The sequence below is a fragment of the Stenella coeruleoalba genome (assembly GCF_951394435.1).
Source record: "Stenella coeruleoalba genome assembly, chromosome: X".
Lineage (NCBI taxonomy): Eukaryota > Metazoa > Chordata > Mammalia > Artiodactyla > Delphinidae > Stenella > Stenella coeruleoalba.
Genome location: NC_137152.1, coordinates 35,639,102 through 35,662,986, shown reverse-complemented (window position 1 = coordinate 35,662,986; position 23,885 = coordinate 35,639,102). Strand labels below are relative to the sequence as shown.

General features: G+C 40.0%; 1 protein-coding gene across 1 annotated transcript in view; it reads left to right on the top strand.

The window, feature by feature from the left end:
- Window positions 1–23,279, top strand: part of LOC307180559 (uncharacterized protein) — a gene marked incomplete at its 5' end in the record, with an annotated part of 85,219 nt that extends 61,940 nt beyond the window's left edge. Inside the window, 2 exons of the mRNA XM_079910940.1 lie at window positions 13,533–13,701; window positions 22,191–23,279. The remainder of the gene's footprint in view (window positions 1–13,532; window positions 13,702–22,190) is intronic.
- Between the last annotated feature and the right edge of the window lie 606 nt (window positions 23,280–23,885).

The window sequence follows — 23,885 nt, the reverse complement described above, 5'->3', positions numbered from 1 at the left end:
AGGTACTATTGGTTCCCTTCATTTTACAGACAAGAAAACAGACATAAAGATGTTCAACTAGTTGCCCAAAGTTACACAGTTTGTAAATGGTGGAGCCTGGACTTGGCCCCGGGCAGTATGGCTCCCCAGTCTGTGCTCTTAACCTCACTCTGCTGTCTGCCTCTAGAGTTAGTTGACTCAGGTAGACCAATTGAATTTTTTGTCATTGATATGGAATTTTGGCGCTGCTTTTCACAGCCACTACCTGACGCACAGCTTTTTGTGCAATAAACTTTAATGTCATTTACAGATAACTGATTTGTCTAGAGCTCAGGAAGCTCAATGGTTGGGCTTGATGTCTTCCATTACCAAGAACTTGGTCAGCCTCAGTTCTGTGGCCACAGATAGACTCTACCTGATGACTACCAACTTGTCAGCTTCTGAGAGATGCTACACAGGGAGTGCCTCTGATTGGGGTGATCAGTGTCGCTGCTAGAGAGACACTCCATCTGAAGTTTGTCTCACGACTCCAGGTGATGGATCTGTATAAACCATGTAGTTGGGTGTTTTCAAACAATGTGACTCATATACAAAAGATACTGATATTATAGTTGCTATAGTGCCTTTGCATTATTATTTGGTACTGATGTACTTTGCTTCGAGTTCATTGTGTTTCTTAGCTGTGTAAACAAAAAGCAAACGCCATTTATCATTCACAGTTCTATTTAATGTTTGTGGTTTAACGTTTGCCAGGTATTCCAATATATAGCCACAGATCACTCTGGGTGACATCGACAACAACAAAGTCTCTGTTTCCTTTCTAAAACTTCTGTTTCTTTAGTTACTTATAAAAAAATTTGGATTGGGGCTATGGGCTTACTAGATCCAATGTGGCAACAGCAACAACAAAAAGTCCCAAAGGAGAACAAACTAATCCATGTCTAAAGAGAAGTTCTTAGTCGTACGACACTAGAAATTAGACCTTCCACACATTCCTGCCTCTGGACCTATTGACATACCTCCATGGCTGCTCATGGGGTTGTTTTCCTGTACTGCCTCACCAAAGGCTAACCTCTCCATGGCACACTGGGTCCCATCATCTGTCTCCTAATTGAGGCTCCGGCAATTACCGTGGGTTCCCTAGCATCATCCGTTTCTCCCACCCCCACCCCCTTCCAGCCACCGTGCCATTTCTCTCTCTTTTTTTTTTAACATCTTTATTGGAGTATAATTGCTTTACAATGATGTGTTAGTTTCTGCTTTATGACAAAGTGAATCAGTTATACATATACATATATCCCTATGTCTCTTCCCTCTTGCGTCTCCCTCCCTCCCGCCATTTCTCTTTGAAAGCGTTGTCTCTATTTTCTGCTACGAACACTTCTCCTCCCATGCTCCATTGTCTTCACTCCAGTTAAGCTTTGTGTCCCCACCCACTACCACCCCAAATGGTTCCCATCAAGAGCGCCCAGGACCTCCACATTTCAAATTCATTGTTGAGTCCCCAGTCCTTATCTTATTCAGCCTGCCAGCAGGAGTTGACCCAGCTGCTCCTGCCATCTTCCTGGAAATCATTTCCTTCCCTTGGCTTCCTTGATGCCACACTTGATACTCTGCCTTCCCAGAGGGTGCTCCTTGCCAGTCTTTGATGATTCCTCCTGGCATCACCCCAACCTCTTCTTATTCAAGTGCCTCTGTCCTCCTACCACTTCTGTGTCTGTCCTCTCTCACAAAGTCAAATTAATCTCTTGGCTTTAAATACCACTTAAATGCTGATGATTTCATCTTGAAACTCTCTGCTCAGTTTCAACTTTTTCTCTGCTTGGATGTCTAATTGGCACCCCAAACCTAGCATGTCTAAAATCCAACTCTTCATCCCCCTCTGCATACCTCCCTACCCCTGCCATACCTAGCTTGCCCCTTTTTGGGAAATGGCAGTTAAATTCTTTCAATTGCCCAGACCAGAAACCCTGGAGTAGCCATTGACGCCTCTCTTTAGCTTATATCCCCCATCAGCAAATCCTATCTGCTCTTCCTTTAAAATATATCCAGAATCTGACCAGTCATCATTATCTCCGCTGATAACCACCCAGGCCACTGACATCTCATCTGAATTAATCAACTAGGCGCTCTGTTCCACTCATGCCCCAGGGGGTGCCCTTTTAGATTGTTCCACTCTCCTGATCAAAAGCCTCATATGGTTTTTATTTTTCTCAGAGTAAAGACCATGGTCCTTGAAAGATAATGTCCTTGAAAGCTCTATGTGATCTGCTCCCCCCATCCCTGCCCAACTGAATCTGTGTCATCTCCTTCTTTCTCCCTTGCCCATTCTACTGTAGTGACACTGGCCTCTTTGCTGTCCCTGTAACTGACCAGGTATAATCCTACCTCAGCGCCCCTGCACAAGTTCTCTCCTCTGCCTTACCCCCTCATTTGTTGCCTAGATCTCCTTGGAACCCAGTTCTTCCCTTTCTTCAGAACTTTGTTCAAATGCCTACTTGATCTGAGAGGCCTTTATTCACTGATCACTCTAAACAAAATAACAGCCACCCCCAGACTCCTACCCCTGCCTGCACCCCAGGATTGTTTGCCTTCTCTATCCCTCCAGAGATCTCATCACCAGCTAGCATATTTTGCATTTATTTGATTGTCTGTCCTTCTCTGGACTGGAAACTCCATGAGTTCAGACTTTGTCTCCTTTGTTAATTGCTGTATCCCTTGAACGTAGCCCAGTACCTGGAAGTTAGTAGTACTCAATAAAAATGTTTTAATGAATGAGTGAATTAATCACCTGAACAAGGTGGTCAGAAACAGGCTATGGGAAATAAAGATTTTCTCAGGCTGGAAGGGGACCTACAGCAGCTACAGTATTTCAGGTGTTCGAAGAGATCCCCTCTACCCATCCCCCATATTTAACCATTTCTAAAATTGGGATGCATATTAGAATGGACAGCCTCTCTCAGGTGCCATCTGCCAGGCGGTGGTCATGATGCAGTTGCTGTTGCCCACGCATTTACAACGTTGGCCATAGCTGTTTACATGGCCAACAATTTAGTTGAGTTGTATTGTTGGTTCTATATATGGCTAAGGGTACCCACCATTTGATATGCTTTCAATAAGATTACACTTATTGTCCTTCAGCAGATGAATGGATAAAGAAGTTGTGTTACACACACACACACAATGGAATATTACTCAGCCATGAAATGAATGAAATAATGCCATTTGTAGCAACATGAATGGACCTAGAGATTATCATACTAAGTGAAGAAAGTCAGGAAGAGAAAGACAAATACCGTATGATATCACTACAGTGATAATATGTGGAATCTAAAAAGTACAACAAACTGGTGATTATAACAAAAAAGAAACAGACTCACAGATACAGAGAACAAACTAGTGGTTATCAATGGGAAGAAGGTGGGGGGAGGGGCAAGATGGGGTAAGGGATTAAGAGATACAAACTACTTTGTATAAAATAAATAAGCTATAAGGATACATTGTGCAGCACAGGGAATATGGCCAGTATTGAAAATAACTATAAATGGAGTATAACCTTTAAAAATTGTGAATCACTGTGCTATACACCTGAAACTTATATAATATTATACATCAACTATACCTCAAAAAAGAGGTTACACTTATTGAAATAAAATTTTATTGGCACTGTAACAAAATGTTACTGTGTACCCAGAAAGAAAGGCATGAGAACAGCACGGGCTAAATTTGATATTAGTGAAGCAAATGTTCATTGTTGGAGAAATTACTGAAATCCCACATTTTCTTTCAAAGCAACAACTAGAAAAATACAAGTGGTTGAAGCTATGTTATTTGTTGCTGAGATACATGCAGGAGGACTGCCAGTCACACGCCAAGCAGTGTAACTGAAGGCAGGAGAAATCGCCAAATCTCACAGAACAAAGCAATGAAAAGCTAGTTTGACTGTCACTCAGGACTGTGTTTAAGGGATTTTGTCATCGTTAATTGGCAAAGTTTGTTTCTTTCCTAATGGTGCATAAAAGAATGGAGTGTCTTATAATCAACAACATTTCAGGTTGTATGAAATAGACTGGGTCTCTTTTCTAGATCTTAAAATTATAAAACCAACATATAAATCTTTATTTTGTCATCTATAGTTATTAGTTTACATTTTAGATTTTATGATACCAAATTTACTCTTCCATATGCATTAAACAAAGAGGGAGAAGCTTGGCCAGGTACTTGTGTTATGGTTTCTTGGTTTTCCCACTGAATGTTTTTCCCCAGCATTAAGTAGAGAGCTAGGCATCATTGGGAATAATTATCCAGAAATGAGTTTTGACTTTGGTTTGTTATGATTAGTTTGAAGATAAATTTTTTTGACAGCTGAAGGTTTCTATTTTTTGACTTTTTCATTTGAAAGAATTACAGGCTCTCAAGAAGTTAGAAATATAATATGGAGAAGACTCTGAGTATCCTTCACCCAGCTTTCCCCCATGGTGACATCTCAGTTATCATAACTATAGCATAGCTACAGTTTTTTAAAAGTTTTTATGTTATATTGGAATATAGTTGATTAACAATGTTGTGTTAGTTTCAGGTGTACAACAAAGTGATTCAGTTATACATATATGTGTCTATTCTTTTTCAAGTTCTTTTCCCATTTAGGTTATTACAGAATACTGAGTAGCGTTCCCTGTACTATACAGTAAGTCCTTGTTGGTTATCTATTTTAAATATAGCAGTGTGCACATGTCAATCCCAAATTCCCAATCTATCCCATCCCCCAAACCTTCCCCGCCCCCCGCCCCGTAACCATAAGTTCGTTCTCTAAGTCTGTGTGTTTCTGTTTTGTAAATAAGTTCATTTGTATCCTTTTTTAAAGATTCCCCATATAAGTGATATCATACGATATTTGTGTTTCTCTGTCTAACTTCACTTAGTATGATAATCTCCAGGTCTATCCATGTTGCTGCAAATGGCATATTTTCATTCTTTTTAAAAACTGCTTGGCTAGAGTTTTTAATGGATCATCTTGTACTCTTCCAATGACCTGTTGGGGAGGAATAGAGAGGAAAAGTACATTACTGTACAACAAGCCACCTCACTTTAGGAGGGTTTCTGGTCACCGGAAGTGAGACCGGAGGCAGAGATGTTCTAGAGGGCGTCATTCATTGATTGTCACCTCATAGAGGAAGTAATCAGGTTAAACTAATTTGTGACCTAAAACTCTCCAACAGAGGAAGTCGTCATCGATTTGTTTTTGTTTCAGCACAAGTTTCTTTTAAAGAAGTTGTTTTAGAGCGATTTAAAATGTTCTACAAAACTCTTGAAATAGAGCAACTTGGAGTTCTAGAATCACAGAGTCGGAAGAGACTTAAGGTCAACCACCCATCGGATAGGGTGACTTCCCCTTTACCATCCCTGCCAGGTTCCTATTCCAGCTCTTCTTAAGGCCTTTCTCTGCTTAGGGCCTCCGTCCAGTTTCCACATGATAGGACCTTTCTTACCCACACCTCAGACAACAGACAGTTTACCTTGGTGCTTTCTCTCCTTTCTCCTACTTAAATCAGTCTCTATCCTTTAATCCTGTAGTAGTTTCAGCAATTTCCCTCACTACCCTGCTTACTGCTCCTCCACAGGCTGCAGTGTTTTGAGAGCTTGGCCACATCCTGGAGAGAGGATAATGATGGATCAGATAAATTAGAGAGGGAGCTGAGAGATACATTTTTGGAAAAATAATGACAAAGAGGATTTAGTACCAGACTGGAAACAAAAGCTCGCTATTAAAATCATACTTTTCAAATGAAACGGTGCCCTCCTTTCCTTGTTTCTCTTTCCCATTTCTATTATTTGTTCTCTTTCACAAGCCAGACTTCTAGGGGGTGGTCTGCATTGTGAGGGGTCCCTACACCCCCTCCTCCCCAGCCCGAGCCTCCTACTCTCTGTTTTCTGCCTCACTGGCTCCCTTATCTCATCATGTCCCAGCCAAGACCACCACCAGCACTTTCATCTCCACCACTGGCCTTTCCTGGATGCTTGGCTTCCAAGTTTACTTTGGTGCTGTTTTTGGTTTTTCTCCCCTATTGCTAGATGAGAACCAGGTCACCTCAGCATAGTTAGTGACTGATTTACCAAGTCTTAAGTTCACTTACACTTAGCATCAATTATGCTTTTGAAAATTCTTGTTCTCTCCATGGAAAATATCAGAATGGTAACCATCGTGCCCCTAGCCCCACCCCAAACATTTGGTATATTGGGAAGCAGAAAAAGCCCATGCAGAGTACCCCCAAGGACTCTTCTTTTCAGAGGACTCAAACTCTGAGAAGTGATAAGACCTATTTTTCAGGGTCTTCTCCTGCAATTACTACTTAGAACATTTAAAGAAAGAGAAAGAGCTAAAATATTTCTTGACAATTTCTGGACACTTCTTCCCTTGCAACAGACACGGGTCAGCGTGTGAGAAAATTAGATTTGGGAGTATTATTTCTACTACATAAGAAATGAGAGATTTTAAGTAGGGAGAGTACTGACTTGAAAGTCAAATACCGAGGTAGGGAGCCAGGTGGCAGGGAACTTGAGGGCTGGGGGGTAGACAGCCAGTTCATCTCGTCTGAAAGCAGATCTAGCTCACTTTATATGGACCCAACGTTGATATATTTTTGTAGATGATATAAAGATTTCTTGACTAAAATCTCCAAAATGTTCCTTTATATAGGCAGAGATTTGGAGATATGTAAAACTGGGCATACCAATTGTCATCTCTAAAGAGCTCATTATTACAGATGAAAATTTCCAAATTGAGAAACTACATAGACGTGGAAGAGTTAAAAGGTTTTGCCTATTCAGAGTGGTCCTGAAAGAGTTTATTTGGCAACCTTATGAAAGGTTGTGCTAGAACAAAAAACACTGTTCCATAAATAGAAATGAACTTTGGAAAACCTGACAGTGTGATAAAGATACTGTTCTCCTTGAGCTCCTGTGTGTAGAATATTCTGTAAGGGTCCTAAATCCATAGGGAGAGTTTGCCTGTCTACAGAATATCCATACCCATGTTTAAAAGAAAAAAAACTCAAAGAACAATGCATTTTAGCTGTTGGTGTAGTAAAAAACGTAAATGTGTCAATAAAGTTCAAAATATGCCCTCTTGACTTCCTAATGCATAGACTTGCCTGGGAGTAGAAAATATTTGGTCATTGGAGCCTTTCTCTTTAGATAGGCAAATTTTTCCCCATGGTAATATTTATATTCCACAAATTACTAAATAGTTTGGGTTAAAAAATATGGCAGAAAAGGAAGTGCCTTTCTGTAAGTCTGGTTAGATATGTATCCTGACTGTAAATAGCTGAGCTATGTTCTTATTCTCTATGTAAATTCCAAAAACGTAAAAAAACCTGATTTCATATGTTTTGATCCATCCCCTTCTCAATCTCACTCCTAATAAATTCTTACACCGTGAGGATCCACTTATTTCAGCATAAGGCAGTTCAAAAATTTTGTGTGACAACTTTATTCTCACCAAAGACTATTGTAAAAGGCATGCCCCCTTTTCCCCACGAGTTTGTCGTGGCTTTAGCTGCATTCCCATCGGCATGCTCTTAAGAGGTTAAACTCACATCTGAGCGATTGTTTTCATCAACTCAGAATTTTGCTTCCAGTACTCATGGCTTGATAGTGTGTAACCTGGTCTCTACCCAGTATTAGCCACGTTGTTTTCACACTTATCTCTAAGGGCCAAAGATTATCTCACAGAAGCTCCGAAATAATTCCCGGGTCTGCAATGCATGTGTAAAAGGAAATTTTTCAAGGGAAGAGGGTGAGAATGAAGTTCAAACTCTTAAGAATTTTTGTAAAGGATTATATTGATTAACAAAAGCTCTCCGGCATCTTCTGGCAGACATGTGAGAGAAGGCAGTGATTGTAATTAATTTTTAGTGAGTGCCGCATATTTGATAATTGCTCTGATTCACACTATTATATTCCTCTTCCTTCACCCACAGCAAAACAAGCTTAATTTGATTCATACCCTTAGGAAGAAAAAAAAAAGCCTAAGATTACTCACATGGCTGTGATTCAGCTCTTGGCTCTCACCTCCTCCTCCCTTTCTCCCACCCTGCCCACTCCCATATTCACTCCCACCCAGTGGCGTTGCCATCAAAAAACTGAGTCAGTTCGTTCTTTAAAATGGGTGGGGAAAGAAGACAACTAATAAAAACTTTTCTGAGCGAAGTGTACTGCTTAGATCTGAAATCATTGCAGAAAGACGGGCAGAGTGGCTGCTTATATAATAGGAAAAGCATGGAACAGAGGCAAACTCTCATAAAGAAATGTTGAGTGTCTTATGTAAGTCTAGACATAGTTTGTATGCATGTCGGTAGAAGCACACACGTAGCCACATAGGCAGGTTTCTATGAACATTTTCTAATATTGGGAATCTTACCTACACTGTATATGAAACTAATCTTCTGATCTCAAAGTATATTACTTTGGTATAACCAAAAAGTGAATCTCGTAGTTATGCAAAGATTTTCTTTTATCGTAGTTGATTTACAATGTTGTGTTAATTTCTGCTGTACAGTAAAGTGACTCAGTTATACACATATACACATTCTTTTTCATATTCTTTTCCATTACGGTTTATCACAGGATATTGAATGTAGTTCCCTGTGCTCTACAGTAGGACCTTGCTTATGCCAAAGATTTTTGATCATTGTAAAACATAGGTGAGAAAGTCATTTTGTCAACCTTCAAATGAACAGTGTGACTTAGAAGCCTAAGATTGTTGTTTTCTTACCCACGATGAGTCGTGAGACTGATACTGGGGGTGGCAGCTCCCCCTCAGTAGCTGATGGTGGTGGCAAACATTATGGACGCAGTGATTTCTGTTCCTTCCTCATATTTTCTCAGTTATTCGCATTCTCCAGGTGAAACCAAAGCCTTGGGGAAATGAAGTCACTTTCCCAGGTCCCCACAGATAATAGTCCCAGAGCCAATATCGGAACCCAGGCTGTCTGTCTGCACCCTGACCTGTAGCTCTGGTTTGTGAGACTCCCACACAGTTGGATCATTTGGTATTTTAGAGATTGCCTGGAGAGAGGAGCGTTGGCCGAGAGGAAGCTCTATGCCCGAGCGCCAAACCTGCCTTTAACTGAAACGGGTCTCTGTGCGTCTTCGAACTGACTTCCCGCATGGAGGGGAATGGAATCAAGCCTTCCCCCAAACACTCATTTGTAATCCTAATCACCTTCTCTCCGTTTTGCTGGCTTTCCCCCCATTCTGTTACCATCTGTCTCAGAAACATTGCCTGGATAAAGACAAGTTGGAGCAGTTGCTCGCCCTCCAACAAAACATAGAATTATTTCTCTTTTCCCCCAGAGCAGTGCCGAGCACCATATTTGAGGAGTTCCATATTTATAAAGCTTGCCTGCACCTCGACGATGTCTGGTTGCTGTCCTTTTTATCATTCTTCAAATATGTTCTATGCTGGCTGGAAATGATTAGCTTTTGTTACTGGAGGGTTTGTGGGATGCTTGAATTTCTTCATATAGTTTTCAGATGGAAATCCATGTAGTTTTCTCCTTTAAGAAATGAGATTGCTTAATGAAAGACAACATGGGAGAGAATGCATGCTGAGGTTTCTTTTCGAATCCCCCCCCCCCCCCACACACACACCCTCACTCCTTGGTTTTCCCTTAGGGTGACTATGGTGAAGTTTTATGTCATGACCCTGTGGAGAGAATAAACAGTGGATCTCAGGTACTTTTTTCTGGATCTGAAACGACTTCCTTACGCCTCTGTTTGGGGGCCCCATGTTGATGTCAAGGGTGGTGCTCCATGTCAACGGGGCTGTAGTATTTCCCCCAGTCTTTGACCAAACCTTCTTTGCCTTCTTTCCTGGCCGATGAGTTTCCATGTCTTGACCCATCTGGGCTGACTGTAATGGAAATTCTTCCTGAATGTCCTCCCCAGCTGGCCTCAGCCCGATTCTGCACTGGCTTTCGGAAACTCCAAGAAGTTTGGACAGAAAGGCTCCAACAGATGTCAAATGTAAAACCAGACAAGTATTTAAACCACTGAAACTTTGGGAAGGAAAATACGGATTGGCTAGGTGTTTGTCATCGTTAGTGAAATTGTTAAAAAGTGATTCTTTAAGAAAAGTTATGGAATTGTATTTTTCTCACGTAGAAATGTTATTTAGGAACTGACTAAGGTACGTATTACTCTAAAATGATGGTACAAAGGGCAGTTAAAGGGTAGAGATTGGATGATAATGGTAACAGAACAGCCAATCCTTACATAGTACGTACTGTCCGTCAGGCAGTGTCCTCTGCACATACATATAATTTTAACCCAGGTGCCACAGCTAGTTTTGGCAGAGCCAGGATTCAAACCCCCAGCAAGTCTGGCCCCAGGCTTTAAAAATATATTATAGATTCTTTTAGATGCCAAAGTTTTAGGTATTTGATTTTATTAATATGCTGTTTTCATAGTCTGTGTTTATTTCCATTGAAAGCCATATAATTATAGATTTTAAGGTCTTTATATATTGTAGGAAGGTAACTTTCTTTAAGCCAATAAAATTTTACTCAAAAAAAGTCAATGGCGGGCTTCCCTGGTGGCGCAGTGGTTGAGAGTCCGCCTGCCGATGCAGGGGACACGGGTTCGTGCCCCGGTCCGGGAGGATCCCACATGCCGCGGAGCGGCTGGGCCCGTGAGCCATGGCCGCTGAGCCTGCGCGTCCGGAGCCTGTGCTCCGCAACGGGAGAGGCCACAACAGTGAGGGGCCCGCGTACCGCAAAAAAACAAAACAAAACAAAACAAAGCAGTCAGTGGCTAAATTAATACATCCCTGTGGAAGTATGAATAAGTTTTAATATCTGAATGAGAAATATGTGTACATAGTTAACATAGGAAGGTTTCATTCGGAAATGCACTTCTAAATTGTTCTGTGTGGATTTAACTTCTGAAAGTCAGTTCTATATGTAAATTTAGTGTGGGGTCTCTTCCAGTAAAACCCTAAAGGGAATCTTTTTGTGACGTGAATAGTCAGCTCCTGAATTAACTGGATTTCATTGTTTCGGGGTGTATACTTTTTTTCTGCCCTCCTCTACCAATTTGAAAATTAGATATTTGAACATTTCGATATATTATAGAAATAGACTTTTTTATATTATAACAAAATTAGTTCTCTGTCAAGGCATAATCCACAATAAATGTCAAGCCTTGGTACAAGCAGTTGCTGACTTTGTCAGGGTTAAAGGAAGTATGCTGAAAGGAGATAACTGTAGTTAAACTGCTCAGACCGAGCCTTCCAGATTTTTTGTGTGGAGACTTGCACTTCTTATTACTGCATTCTTCCTGTCTGCGTAATACCTGGGAACAATTTATTCCATGTAATGCCACCCCCATCTTGGTAGTAAACTTTGTTTTACTGAAGAGGAAGACTTTTAGGCATGCCAATTTATTTATTGGAATTTTCTCAGATGACATTTGAAGATTTTCAAGTTTTTATTTTGCAGCTTGTAGGCCAGTTGGGATTAAAGGACAGTACAGATTGTGTGTGTGTGTGTGTGTGTGTGTGTGTGTGTGTGTGTGTGAGAGAGAGAGAGAGAGAGAGAGAGAGAATATGATTGTATTGCATGTGTGCTTGTGTGTGAGTGGCTCAAGTTATAATGTGAATTGCAGTAAATGCAAAAGTGAAAGCTGCAACATGGCTCTCATGCCCCTGACCACTTCCTAAAGAACTGCCACGTGGGCTGCAGACTTAGAGAGTTAAACTTGGGTCCTCAGGATGGAAAGCGTCCGAGTCCCCATGGTAAAAGCCTCCAGTAGACCTAAAATTATAAAACCTGTTTACTGCTGTTCACATGAACTCAAACGTTCGGTTGCCTCAGTTGTAAAAGTTTCAACAAATAATTAGGAAGTTTTAAATATTTGGGAGTAGAACCAGAGCCTTGCCATACCTTCAAAACAGTCTTGCAACTTTCTCTTTTACATGGTCCAATTCTTTGAAACCATTTGGAACGTGCATTGTGATCCTGAAATGTACAAGTTATAAAAGAAAAATGTGAGCTTGTCAGATTAACTACAATCACCAGTCTAATAAAACTGAGTCACATCCAAATGGGCTGCACTTACGCTACCCTCCCATTCTAGGGAAAACGTGGCTGGGGGAGGCAGTCTGAGTCATCACCTGGTTTGTTTGACATACGCTTCCTTCCATAAATTGGGAATGGCAAGCAGCACAGTGTTCCAGGCTTGCCTCAGAGGAGGAGCTGTTGCAGCCTTGCACGATCAAAATAGGGCCTTTTAGGTTTGAAGGTTGAAGCTGAGCCCATATTTTGGCTTCAGATGTCGGGGGAGGGGGAAAAACTGAGAGACCCAAACAAAGGAAAAATGTAAGTACCATTCTGGGTGGGGGGCAAAGAAATGGTAGGGGTGTTCACAGTTGAATTTTTCCTAAGATATAAAAAAAATTGAGAAATACATTGGGTGTTAAAATAAGTAAATTGGTAGCTAGTTCGCTAAGCGGGGGGCTCATTTACTTAACAAGAATGTTCTTGATGTGAACAGTCCAAAATGATTACATGAGAGAGAAAGAAAGGGGGAGAGACAGATGATTTGATCGTTACCGTGCAAATTTGTCCTGACCATGTTTAATTTTGCCTGATTTATGCAACCTTTTTGCGAGACGTGTATTTCGTTTAAGGAACTTTTTCACGGCAGACTTTGAATCTCCTTCAGGGGTATTTTGAGGGGCTGAGAAGAGCAGGGGCTCGTGTGTCTCACCCATTTTTCCTCCAGAGGCTTTGCAGAGGCTCACCGGAGCTTTTTAGAATAAAGAAGTTGAGAATGTAAAATTGCTGGGGAGACTGAAGAGGAAGGGGAAGGAGGAGTAGATTTATAGCTGAAGCGGGTTTGTAAGCTCAGCCTCTGCTTTGCGATTATTTTTTAATATGTGCCAGGCATTCCGCTGATTTCCATCCTGGCTTGGTTGTGGCTTTTTGTCTGTCTGTGTGAGGCTAGGGTGTTCCCTGTTTTAAAGCCGGAGTTGTCACAGCCTGGGCGTTTTCTGTTTCGGCTTATGGCTTTTTTTTTTTTTTTCTCTTTTCCTGAATGAGTGTCCTTTGTGTAACCCCAGTAATTCAGAAATCCTGTAGTCATAGGGACTGCCCTATCATGTGACTTAGGTACTAGGTGCTGCCTGCGATTGGTCAACAGCTAATTGGCGGGTCCCTATAAGAGGTCCCGCTTCAGGCGACCAGCCACTCTCCTGCCTGGGCTGCTGCTCAACAGGGGCGGAGGAGGGGGGGCGACGGGTGTCCAGTGATTCAGCCACATGTGATAGATGACCAAGGGACTACTTCCTTGGGGTCTGCACATCAGTGGAAGATACCCAAACTGGTTGTGGCTGCCTTGATCAAACTCTGGCTCCCTGAACTGGTAACTGTCACTTTAATGTAGCTTACTGATTAAACTCAGAAAAATGCAGCTAAAAATCTTTGCCAGGAACTTGTGTGGACTTACTCCCTGTTCCCTCCCTACCCCCCTTGTTCTTATTCGTTTTGTCACAGGAATGAAATGCAGATAACTCTTTAGAAAACTTTCGTAGGAAAAAAGCGCCTCGTGTGATCTGGAACAAAGACATTTTCTAATCAGATTTATCAAGCTGTGAAGAGGGAGTTTTAGCGAACGGAAGCAGCAGCATTCTGTCACCAGGAAATACTGCTTTATCCAGAATTGGTAAGTGAAAAGTGGCATTGCTCCCTAATAGATATCATATGGTGTGTGTGGGAATTGTAAAATTGTTCACAGACCCCTAACAACTGTGTTGAACCAAAGAACACATAAACAGAGTGAGGAATTCTAAAAAAGGAGCAGCCCAAGAATACAGCATAAAGGCTGAGAAGAAGCCAGGTAATTAACAAAGATGAGCTGAGTGTTACCAGTTAGCCAAATATATGTAATACAACTAGCTTGGCTCCCCGACACCTCGCCACCTTTTTCTTTTTATGAGGGCGAAGAGAATAAAAATGGGTTCTCTGGTAGAGTTGTGGCATTAACATTCCATGGATATAGATTTCCATTTAGTCCGAACAGTATGTGTGATAGATATTTAAAGGGATGTTTTCAGAATTAGTCAACTTGCCCTCCTTTCCGTCCTTCTACACTAGGATGTCAAGAATTTAGTTAGAACTCTACGAAATGATAGTTTAAGTAATACATTGGAAAAATTTCCTACTGATTGTGAAGGGCAGATTAAGATGGTAACAGATTTTTTTTTTACACTTGTGTCATGAATTTTAAGACTGTTCTCTTTGATTACATTAGTACAGTAGAAGGGTGGTTTATTTCTACATGGTTCATTTTTGAGAGATGTTTCGAGATATCATGATTAGCAGTTCTTACTGGTGTGCCTGTGTCTCTCTTTCTCCGGAACCTTAAATTCAGTTTTCTGATCTTAAATCTGAGCTGCCCCTATGTTTAAATTTCCAGAAAAATACCATAATGCTTTGAGTAATTGTGTTTTATATATATATATAATAGGTTCTTGTTCACGAACTGTAAGGAAACACAGTTTTATATTAGGCATGAGTGTCTGATTTCTTGATATGGCTTCTTAAGAATGATTGTGGTGGAAAAGTTGAATAAAATAAGAAAAGAAAACTAGAATGGAGGGTGGCTACCTGATTTTATCAATTTCTTATTGGTCAATAGAAGTAATCATGTGATGTCCACTTATGGAATCAGATGGAAAAATATTTTGTCCTTTAACTGCTAGCAAACATGTAGGTCATTTTGGTGATCTCCCTTTATGAATATGAATATATATAATAAAAACTATTAGTGACAGAATTGTAAGGTTAGGGTTATAGAGGATACAGTATTATTTATTTACTTTTTAAAGTACATTATTTCAAATTGAGAGTTAAATCTGCATTTCTGACTTTGGGTTTTCATTCTGTTTCTTTCAAAAATCTTGAAATCCTTAACTCGAAAGGGGAAAATGTATAATAAAAAACAGGATAGCAGTTCTACAGTTTCTCTTGTTGGCACTAGAGTGAGATGAGGGTGGAGGGGAGGAAGATGAATCTAGTGGGATCTGTTAATTGGTCTTTTTTTCCTGCTTATATACTTTGAGAATTTTTGAGAGCATTTTTCTCAGACTGATAGCTCTCAAGACTTCTGTAGAAGTATTTATTTTCAAAGAAATAGATAAAAAGCAAGGTAAACATGGCCGTTAAGGGCAGGTCCTCCAATAAATCAGACTGGTGATCCAAACTTGTTAATATTACAAGTTATTTGACTTAATTAAAGTGTGGCTAAGGATATGGAAAAATGCTACTCTTTTTCTTGAAGTACATGGATTTATAGGTTTCAAAGTCTTGAAGACAGAAAAGTGGTAACAAAACATTAAGATATTTACAGGTAATTTATATCTGATTGCTAGTTTGTGTTCAGTGATTCACAATTGTTTTCAGCTTTGTATTTCATGGAAATGCTTGGGAGAAACATGGTGATTTAATAATCTGTCTAAACACTGCCATGCTTAATGGAAAAAAGCCTCTATATAATTTTTAGGTTTTACTCATCCATTTAGAAGCCATTGTTTTGAATGACAAAAATATGACAGAAGCAGGTTGAAACATAAATGCTAAAAAGTATATTCCAAAAGCATTTCTTTAGATCTTCATGATTTCAATTCTTTGTGCTCCTCTCTGTTACAATTTATTAATTTTAAAAAAATACATGTAAAATAAATAAATTCTCTGGGGTTATGGAGAGTCTTGAAAGTTTTGTATACTTTGTTAAAAGCAATTAATGGTATGCACATGTCTTTGTCTTTGTGGGCATGTAAAGCTACAAACGGAAGGGACTCAGGTCAAGGGACAGACCTCAGAATAACTTTCTTTAAGTACTATTGATATTTGCAAATCTGGGAATATAAACACTTTCCCTTTGGGCTTGTATTTACATTTTTGGTGTGGTATACAGTTCTGCCCAACTAAATGTTTCGAGGTATGGTTATGTATATGTGTATATATTTGATTGGAAGGGGGAACTTTAATCACTAGCGGAACAAGTGGCTGTTTGTCAGAACCTAGATAAGCCTCATAGTGTTGTTCCTATAACAACTGAGGGGTTGGGTGTTGAAATGTAGCTTTAAGTTCTCGGTTTGCAAATGTCATTCAGACCTCCCACTACAGTCTCACTGAGTAGGAGGATAATGAGAAGGGGAAAAAACCATGAAGCAATATAAGTATCTCCGTTCGTTCCATGTCTTCCTGACTTGCCTTTGTGTACCGATCGCCATGGGAGTGGTAAACATAGGTCATGAACAAAGCACTACTTGAGTATAAAATAAGTGGAAAGGGGTCAGAGAAGTTGGGGAAGATAAATAACAACATATGGGGGTAATGAAGAGGCAAGAGAAGTCGGTTTCCATGCGTTTGTGCAAATCCTTTATCCAGTGCTGACCAGCAGTGCAAACATCTTGAACTAGTTATTGTATAGCTCTTCAAGAGCTGCAAAGATTTCCTTAAATGCAATGTGGAGAAAATTCCTTCGGTAGCAGGATAGTTTACCACTTTGGCATAACGTTTATTCATCTCCCCTAGATGGACTACAGAGCATCCTGTATTCTTTGAAGGTCCATGTTTTTAAGTCAATTTTTTAAATCATTTAATAGCTTGTCTTTTTTCCATAGGAAAGATAGGGTTGTACTATTAAAATAGTGGTAAAACTTAAGTATATTATCCTATATTCAAAAGTCACTTTTAAAAACCCTTAAAGATTGTTTGAGACCTGTTGTTTGTGGCAATGAATTGGTTGACTGAGAAGCTTATGGTACACTCTATTTGGAGGGAAGGAGGGATTGTTTAGATTATATTTGGCATAGATTAATTATGCAGTTGTGGATTTCCCATGCCTGAAGGGCTTCCTATTTTCTACTCCTAAATGGTTTTGACTGTTTATTTGGTCATTAGCATGTCCAGAAGTTAGAAAGGAAAAGAAGACTTCAGTGGGTTTTGCCCCTTATTTACTATATAGGTCCCCCATCGCTCGCTTCTGAAATCCAAAAAGGTCTGAAAACCAAAAGATTTTAATGTAAAAAATTTGGTAGCAAATCCTGACCTAAACTGACACGAAGCCAGTGTTTATAGTCTTTATTTATCCCAATTAGTAGGATGTTTTTATGTTTTACTGTAGAAATTATTAATGTGTTTGATCATGGAGTGCTGAGTTTTATATAGATAGAATAGTTACCCTATTATCTTTATAAAATCAGCATCATAATAATCAATCTGAGAGTGAGATAAGGGTTTGTAGACCTCTCATTACTGGTATACGTTGAGCTCACATTATATGCCAGGCACTGCTCTAAACGAATCATTGGCATCTAGAACAGTGTCTGGCACATGGCAGATGCTCAGTAGATGTGTTTTGGTATAAAATGCTTTACATATATTAACTTACTTAATCTTCACAAAAACCGAAGAGGGCCAATATGGTTTTTAATCCCCATTTTACATGGAGAAACGAGGTGAAGCAACTTACCCAAAGTGTCCCAGCCAGGAAGCGATAGAGCCAAGATTGGGAAGCAAGCAGTCTGGCTGAAGTTTGCTCTTAATGAGTCTGCTTCAGGTATGAGGGAGGCCTGGAGATGTGGCACTGGAACTCTTGACTGAGTCACAGGGGCGTTTCAGCTGTTTATTCCTAGTCACCCCGCTCCTGGTGTCATCAGACATCACCACCATGGTCATTACCAGGGGCCTGCTGCGGAATGCTTACAACAGGTTTTCCTCGGTGGGAGGGTGGGTGTTCCAGGGCTCTGAGAGGCTCTTCATCTCTTTATAGGCTTCCCAACAGGATCTCCATCAGCAGTCAGCCTGACTTCTTTATCTTGAAAAATGAAGATGCACAAAATAACTCTTTCCTCTGCCCCAAGGAAATGATCTGGAATAGTGGGAAGAGTCTTTCTGGAGACATTTCCTGGGCCCTTGACCCAGCAGGACGTCTGGGCTCTGAGAAGGACACGGGTCACTGCAGAGAGAGTGAACTCCTTGGCGTGGGAGCCACACTGGCCACAGCAAGGGTCCCTGTGGACCTTGTGCTGCATTACCCTGAATCCACAAAAGGATACTTTTGACAATATTTCTCAAAGAAGTGTATAAGATGTCTCTCCAATACCTCTATATTTCTAAGGATAAAAGTTCATTCCAAGCTGATAGCAACCTCCCCATTCTACTTCCCAACTTCCCTATCCCACTATCTTGCTTAATTTTTCTTCTTAGCACTTATCTCTGTCTGACATACTATATGTTTTACTGATTTATTTGTTTGGCGTTTCAGTCAAATACTAGCAGCAATGTTATCTTTGAACAAATGTAAGGGTCCTAGATTTATTTCTCTTTGATCTCCTTATTCAGACTCATTCCCTCCTATCAATCTCAGACTATCATAAATAATGAAATTTTTTCTTCCCATTGGAGTTTTCTTACTGTTAGTTATTTTTATATTCACAACCACGAGAATTTCTTTTTCTTAAACAAACTGTTTCGATTGTGCAATCAGAATTTGGAGAACCCATGTCTTCATTCAGGAGAGGAAACTTAGCCAAATTTGAATATAATCATTGAGTATTTTTAAAATCAAGACAATTTTAAATTACTAAGGAAAACATGCAAAGTAAAATACTTTTGTATCTTATGAAACCTTCAATTTAGATAAGGAACTGGAGAACAATACATAACATTTATTCCAGTGAAAACATCTTAAACTCGCCTACTTGCTATTCTTTTCCTTTGAAAAAATTTTAAAAAATTGATATAAAACAATCATTCTACATATTAAAGAATGTAAATGATTTAATCTTGGACATTTCCTGGCTCAAGTTCTTAAATTCTCAACTGTGTAACCTATTGTCTTTCAACCCTATATTTATTCTAGTTTATACATTCCAAAGTAGTTAGGATAATCTAAAATATAAAATTGAAAAATACATAGATATTATTAACTATAAATAATGTGGTTGTATATACATCATTAGAACGCTCATAGAGTTGATTTTCTTTAAATTCTTTTTTTTCTTTAAATTCTTAAAGGAACATATTAGATGCATGTAAAAGTTGAATGTAAAATACTTTTGTTAAGTCAATATAATCGAGACATTTTGTTTTTCTTAGCTATATTTTAATAGCAAAATAGTTTCTAGTTGCTTTCTTTTAAAGGTCAATCTAACAAAGTAATAACTTGCTTAAAAACGAAGTTTAACTGGTTACTTTAAGGTAGAAGATGGAGTCATTGATTATGAAAAGCAAACTAAGGTTTTATTTTATTTTATTTTTTATTTTTTTAATTTATTTAATTTAGTTTTATTTTGGGCTGTGTTGGGTCCTTGTTGCTGCGCGCGGGCTTTCTCTAGTTGCAGTGTGTGGACTTCTCATTGCGGTGGCTTCTCTTTGTTGCAGAGCACGCACGGGCTCTAGGTGCACGGGCTTCAGTAGTTGTGGCTCACGGGCTCTAGAGTGCAGGCTCAGTAGCTGTGGCTCATGGGCTTAATTGCTTCGCGGCATGTGGGATCTTCCCGGACCAGGGCTCGAACCCGTGTCCCCTGCATTGGCAGGCGGATTCTTAACCACTACACCACCAGGGAAGTCCCTAAGGTTTTATTTTAAATGATCTTCCTTTTCTGCCTTGGAACAGTTTAATTCTCCTTAAGCACCTGTTTTACTGAAAGCCCATGGCTGGTGGTGGTATTAGAAGAAAGCCTAGTTTTCCCACCTTTTCTTTCTTTTTTTTTTCCCTACCTTTCTTAAAGCAGACGGATAAAGACTTTTCAAATGAAAACCCATTGATTTCTCTCAATTAGTTGTGTGATATATATAAAGTGAGACTAGAGTTCTTAACAATGAGAGAAACTGAGTGACTTTGTACAGGCCCAGCAAAATGTTACAAGGTGCTTTCAAAGTTCTGATTACCTGAAAAAAACCTCCAGACATCCAGACATTTTCCAGTGAGTATCAAGTATGTGACAGTGGTTCATATGACCCCAAGACAGTACCTGTTCACAGCATCCATTGATGTGTTTGCCCCCTAAGAGGCCCAGGCTTCGGAAATAAGTAGACTTGTGCTTTAAGCTCACTTGGCCCCTTGCTAGCTGAGTAAGTTATCCCATTTATGTCCGTAAGCCCCAGAGAGTGGAGCATCAGTATTTAGCTTCCAGGACTGTGGCATGAGATAGCACATGTAAAGCACATACTGTGGTCCCTGGAATAATGGTACTTAACACACTTGAGTTCCTTCTCAGATCCTTTCGGGAACAGACTTCAGTTTGGTCTCAAAGCCTGTGGATCCATTCTAAGCTATATGTTTTTCTTCACACCAGATTAAGCAAAAGAGTGATGATAATGGTGGCTGCCATTTCTGGCACACTTCCCATGTTCTGGGTAGGCACAGTTGTGAGTACTCTACCCACATTGACCTGTTTAATCCTCTTGACAACCCATTGGTGCAATTATTATGCCCATTTCATAGATGAGGACACTAAGGCACAGAGAGGTAAAGGAATGTGCTTAGGGCCACTCAGCTGATAAGCTGTGGGACCAGAATCTACATCCAAACAAGATGTCACCAGTACAGATGGTAAGTACTTCTGGCAGAAAAGCAGAATAAAAGTTGATTGAACTTGAAAGTCTCAGAAATGGTCTTCTCATCTCTATTCTGCGAAGTATCACATCTTCCAGGCCTGGCCCTCTCAATATTGAAATACAAAATTGACTTTTTCTGCTTCTTATTACACAAATCGCTGGGAGCAGTTTTAGTCATTTGTGTTTTATGAGTTTTAATTAGGCCACTGAAGTCCAAGAGGGGAATTCCTTGTTTTCAGTTGATCTTATGCACTAACACATTTACTCATGTAACTTCCCCTATTTTTTTCTCTAATGTTTTCACTTGAAAGTGGGGGTGGAAGGGAGAAGTATGTGAGGGGATGCACTTTCATCCACCTTTCTGGAGATTCTTCTATCGGTATAGCATTCATCCATAGAAAATAAAATGAGTAAGAATCTGTAATTACTAATATTTTCTCCTTTATCTCCATCTCATTCTGGGTGTAATCTAGAGGGGCAGAATTTGTAAGTAAAGAATTATAAGAAGCCATCTATGTGCATAAAGCCCTTTGTTTGGATGAGGAGTTAATTTTCAGAATATAGGAAAGGGGTTTCACCTTGAGACTTTCCTCCTCTTTCAAATACAGGTTAAGAATTTGGTTTAGAAGGCAAGGGCATGTCACCGTAGCCCGTGGGTTCTGAGTGCTTAGAAATCTCTTCAAAAATTCTCTTGGCCTTGGACTGAGCCTGCCCATAGGAGGATATATTAAGCATATCTGTCTTCATTTGTTCATTTTTTCATTCATTCATTCATTTATCCGTATTCTCATGTAACTCATTCAACACCTACCTGCAGACACATGAAAGAAAGGATGGGGTGGAGGGTCCATTAGGGGAAGGAAGGAGGAGTAACTACCAACTCACTCTTTGTTCCTTTCACCTTAGTGACTACATCTTTTATTTGATCCTTTGCCATCTTGGAGGCAAGGCACATTTCACAGACTGACATTCATTAAAGACTTTAAGCATCTTCCTTTGGCAGCCGGACTTTTTTCTTTTTAAAGTAAGGGGGAAAAAAGGGCTCATGACAGGAAAATAATGCAGAGAAGTGGTTTTTCTTTCTTTTTTTAATGGTGGCGGAAGAAGGGCTCATAGTAAGGAATCTGTCAATAAGTCCGGTCTAAGAATTCCCCCAAGCTTTTGACTCATTTCTCTGAAGAAAATTAAGAGACAACAAAGGCCTCCACAATGATGTCTTGGAAAATCATTTTTAAATAGAATTTAAGCCAATTTGGAGGGTAAAAAGTCCTGTTCTGCCCTCGATTAAATTTATTATGAGTTTTTGAAAATATCTCCAAGTAGAGGTGGGAAAAATGAGGGATACCCTCTCTTTGGGGGAGACGAGGTTAGGGAGGAGGGTTTATACTACTAACTCTTCAAGAAGTGTTACTTGGTACCATGCTGCAGTTAGGAATATTATTCCTCAAGGCAGACAGGGTCATCATCTTTACATGTGATTTAAACTTGGGTGTTATTTTGCATAGGTTTTGAAAAACACATAACTAACCATTCAAACTCTTTGTAATGGCACGAACTTTGTCTGTGTGTTTTCTGATACAGGTTTGGCCACAGCAACAAAGGCGATGAAAATGCTTTATATCTTTTAGCATGAAATGCGAAGTCTACATCAACAGTAGGTATATACGGCCCCATGGAAGGAAATGTGAATGTAAATTTAAAAACAAAATCATTCAACCTCTAAAAGGATGGCTCCTGATCTCAGGGTTCTTTCTCTCTGAGCTAGATCAAGTAAGGACTGTTGGTGACAAGTTAGATTGATAAAGATAGTAAATTTCTACCTTTTCTGAAAGATTCTCCTGTATCTTCTACCCTTGGGTAGCAGGGAGAGTATAAAGAAACTGTTCTTTCTTCCCCAACCCCTGCCTAATTTCTCTTCACACTGGGGAAATGAGCACTCTCCTATAGCTCCTGTCCACCTGGCCCTTGAAGTATGGGGTATTTGATAAGATGTTAACAAAAAGTGTCCCAGGTGCCAACCAGACCTCATAAGCTCGTAGCAGAACAATTGGCAAAGCTGTCAGGTGGGAAATGTTCACTTTACAAAAATGTATTGCATACCTACTGCATGCCAGATGGTGTTCCTAGTTTGGGAATACAGCAGTGCACAAGGTCCCTGATTGCATGGAGGGGGCAGGCTGACAATGATTGAACAAATAAGTAGATGCCAGGCGTTAGAAGGTGCTAGAGAGAAAAATAAAACCTGGCCCAACAGAGAGGTCGTCCCCAGGGGCCCGGGAAAGAGCTGCTTTATCTAGGGCTGACAGGAAAGTCCTCTCTGATGTTGTGATATTTGTGCAGAGGTTTACCTGTGGGAAAGTAGTCGATGAGGTCTGGGAGGTAGTGAATTGCAGATTGCGTAGGGCGCTGTTGGCCATAGTAAGAAGCTGCTAGAAGGTGGGAGACGATAACAGAAGAGAAGGAGGACGGTGTTCCAAAGGGACAGGTGATTTCTGCAGGGAATCTGGGGAGTCCAGCCCATTGTGCCTCATGATCAGAGTGTGTACAGGTTGTGCAGGGCACTCTTTTGGGAAAATAATACTTTTTTCATTTAAATTATGGTGATACGATAAACCTTTGTAAAGAAAGATAAAGGTGAGCTATCAACTCCTTATCAGCTAAAGATCCAAAAGTGGGTAATTTTTTCCTGTCGTATCTATTCCTCAGAGGCGTGGGGTTACTCAGTTTTCTCGCAGTGGGATGCTTCGATTCCATTTATACTTGCCCCAAGCACACTTTTGATGGGGCGTGTCTTTGCTGATTTTACACTCGGTGAGAAATAGTTTAGACTTTTGAACTGTGTGGATTTTAAGTAATTCTGTGTTCAAAATGGTTTTTGTAGCCCCTAGTTTTCTGTTCAATCAATTGATAGTTTCCGTCTTAGAATTCTGTATGAAAATTTATTGTTTGATACGGGTTAAAAAGTCGTGTCACACAGTGCTCATTTTCACAATTGGAGGCAGAAGGGGATCATGGGAAAATAAAAGCAGTTGACCAGTTGGGAAGAAAACACTTTTGCAGTTTCTTAAAGATAGAGTTGATTGGTGTAAATGAATTGCAGCCCCTTGTCATTCTCTTACTCTCATAATCTGATATTAAAAGTCCTACCTTTTGTATAAGGTAGGTATAATTTCTGTTATCTGGGAGTTTACATGTTAAGAGACATGGCCTCAGTGAGGTGAGACATAAAATGTATATATAGGTCATTTTATTAACCTTGGACCATGTCACCAGGCC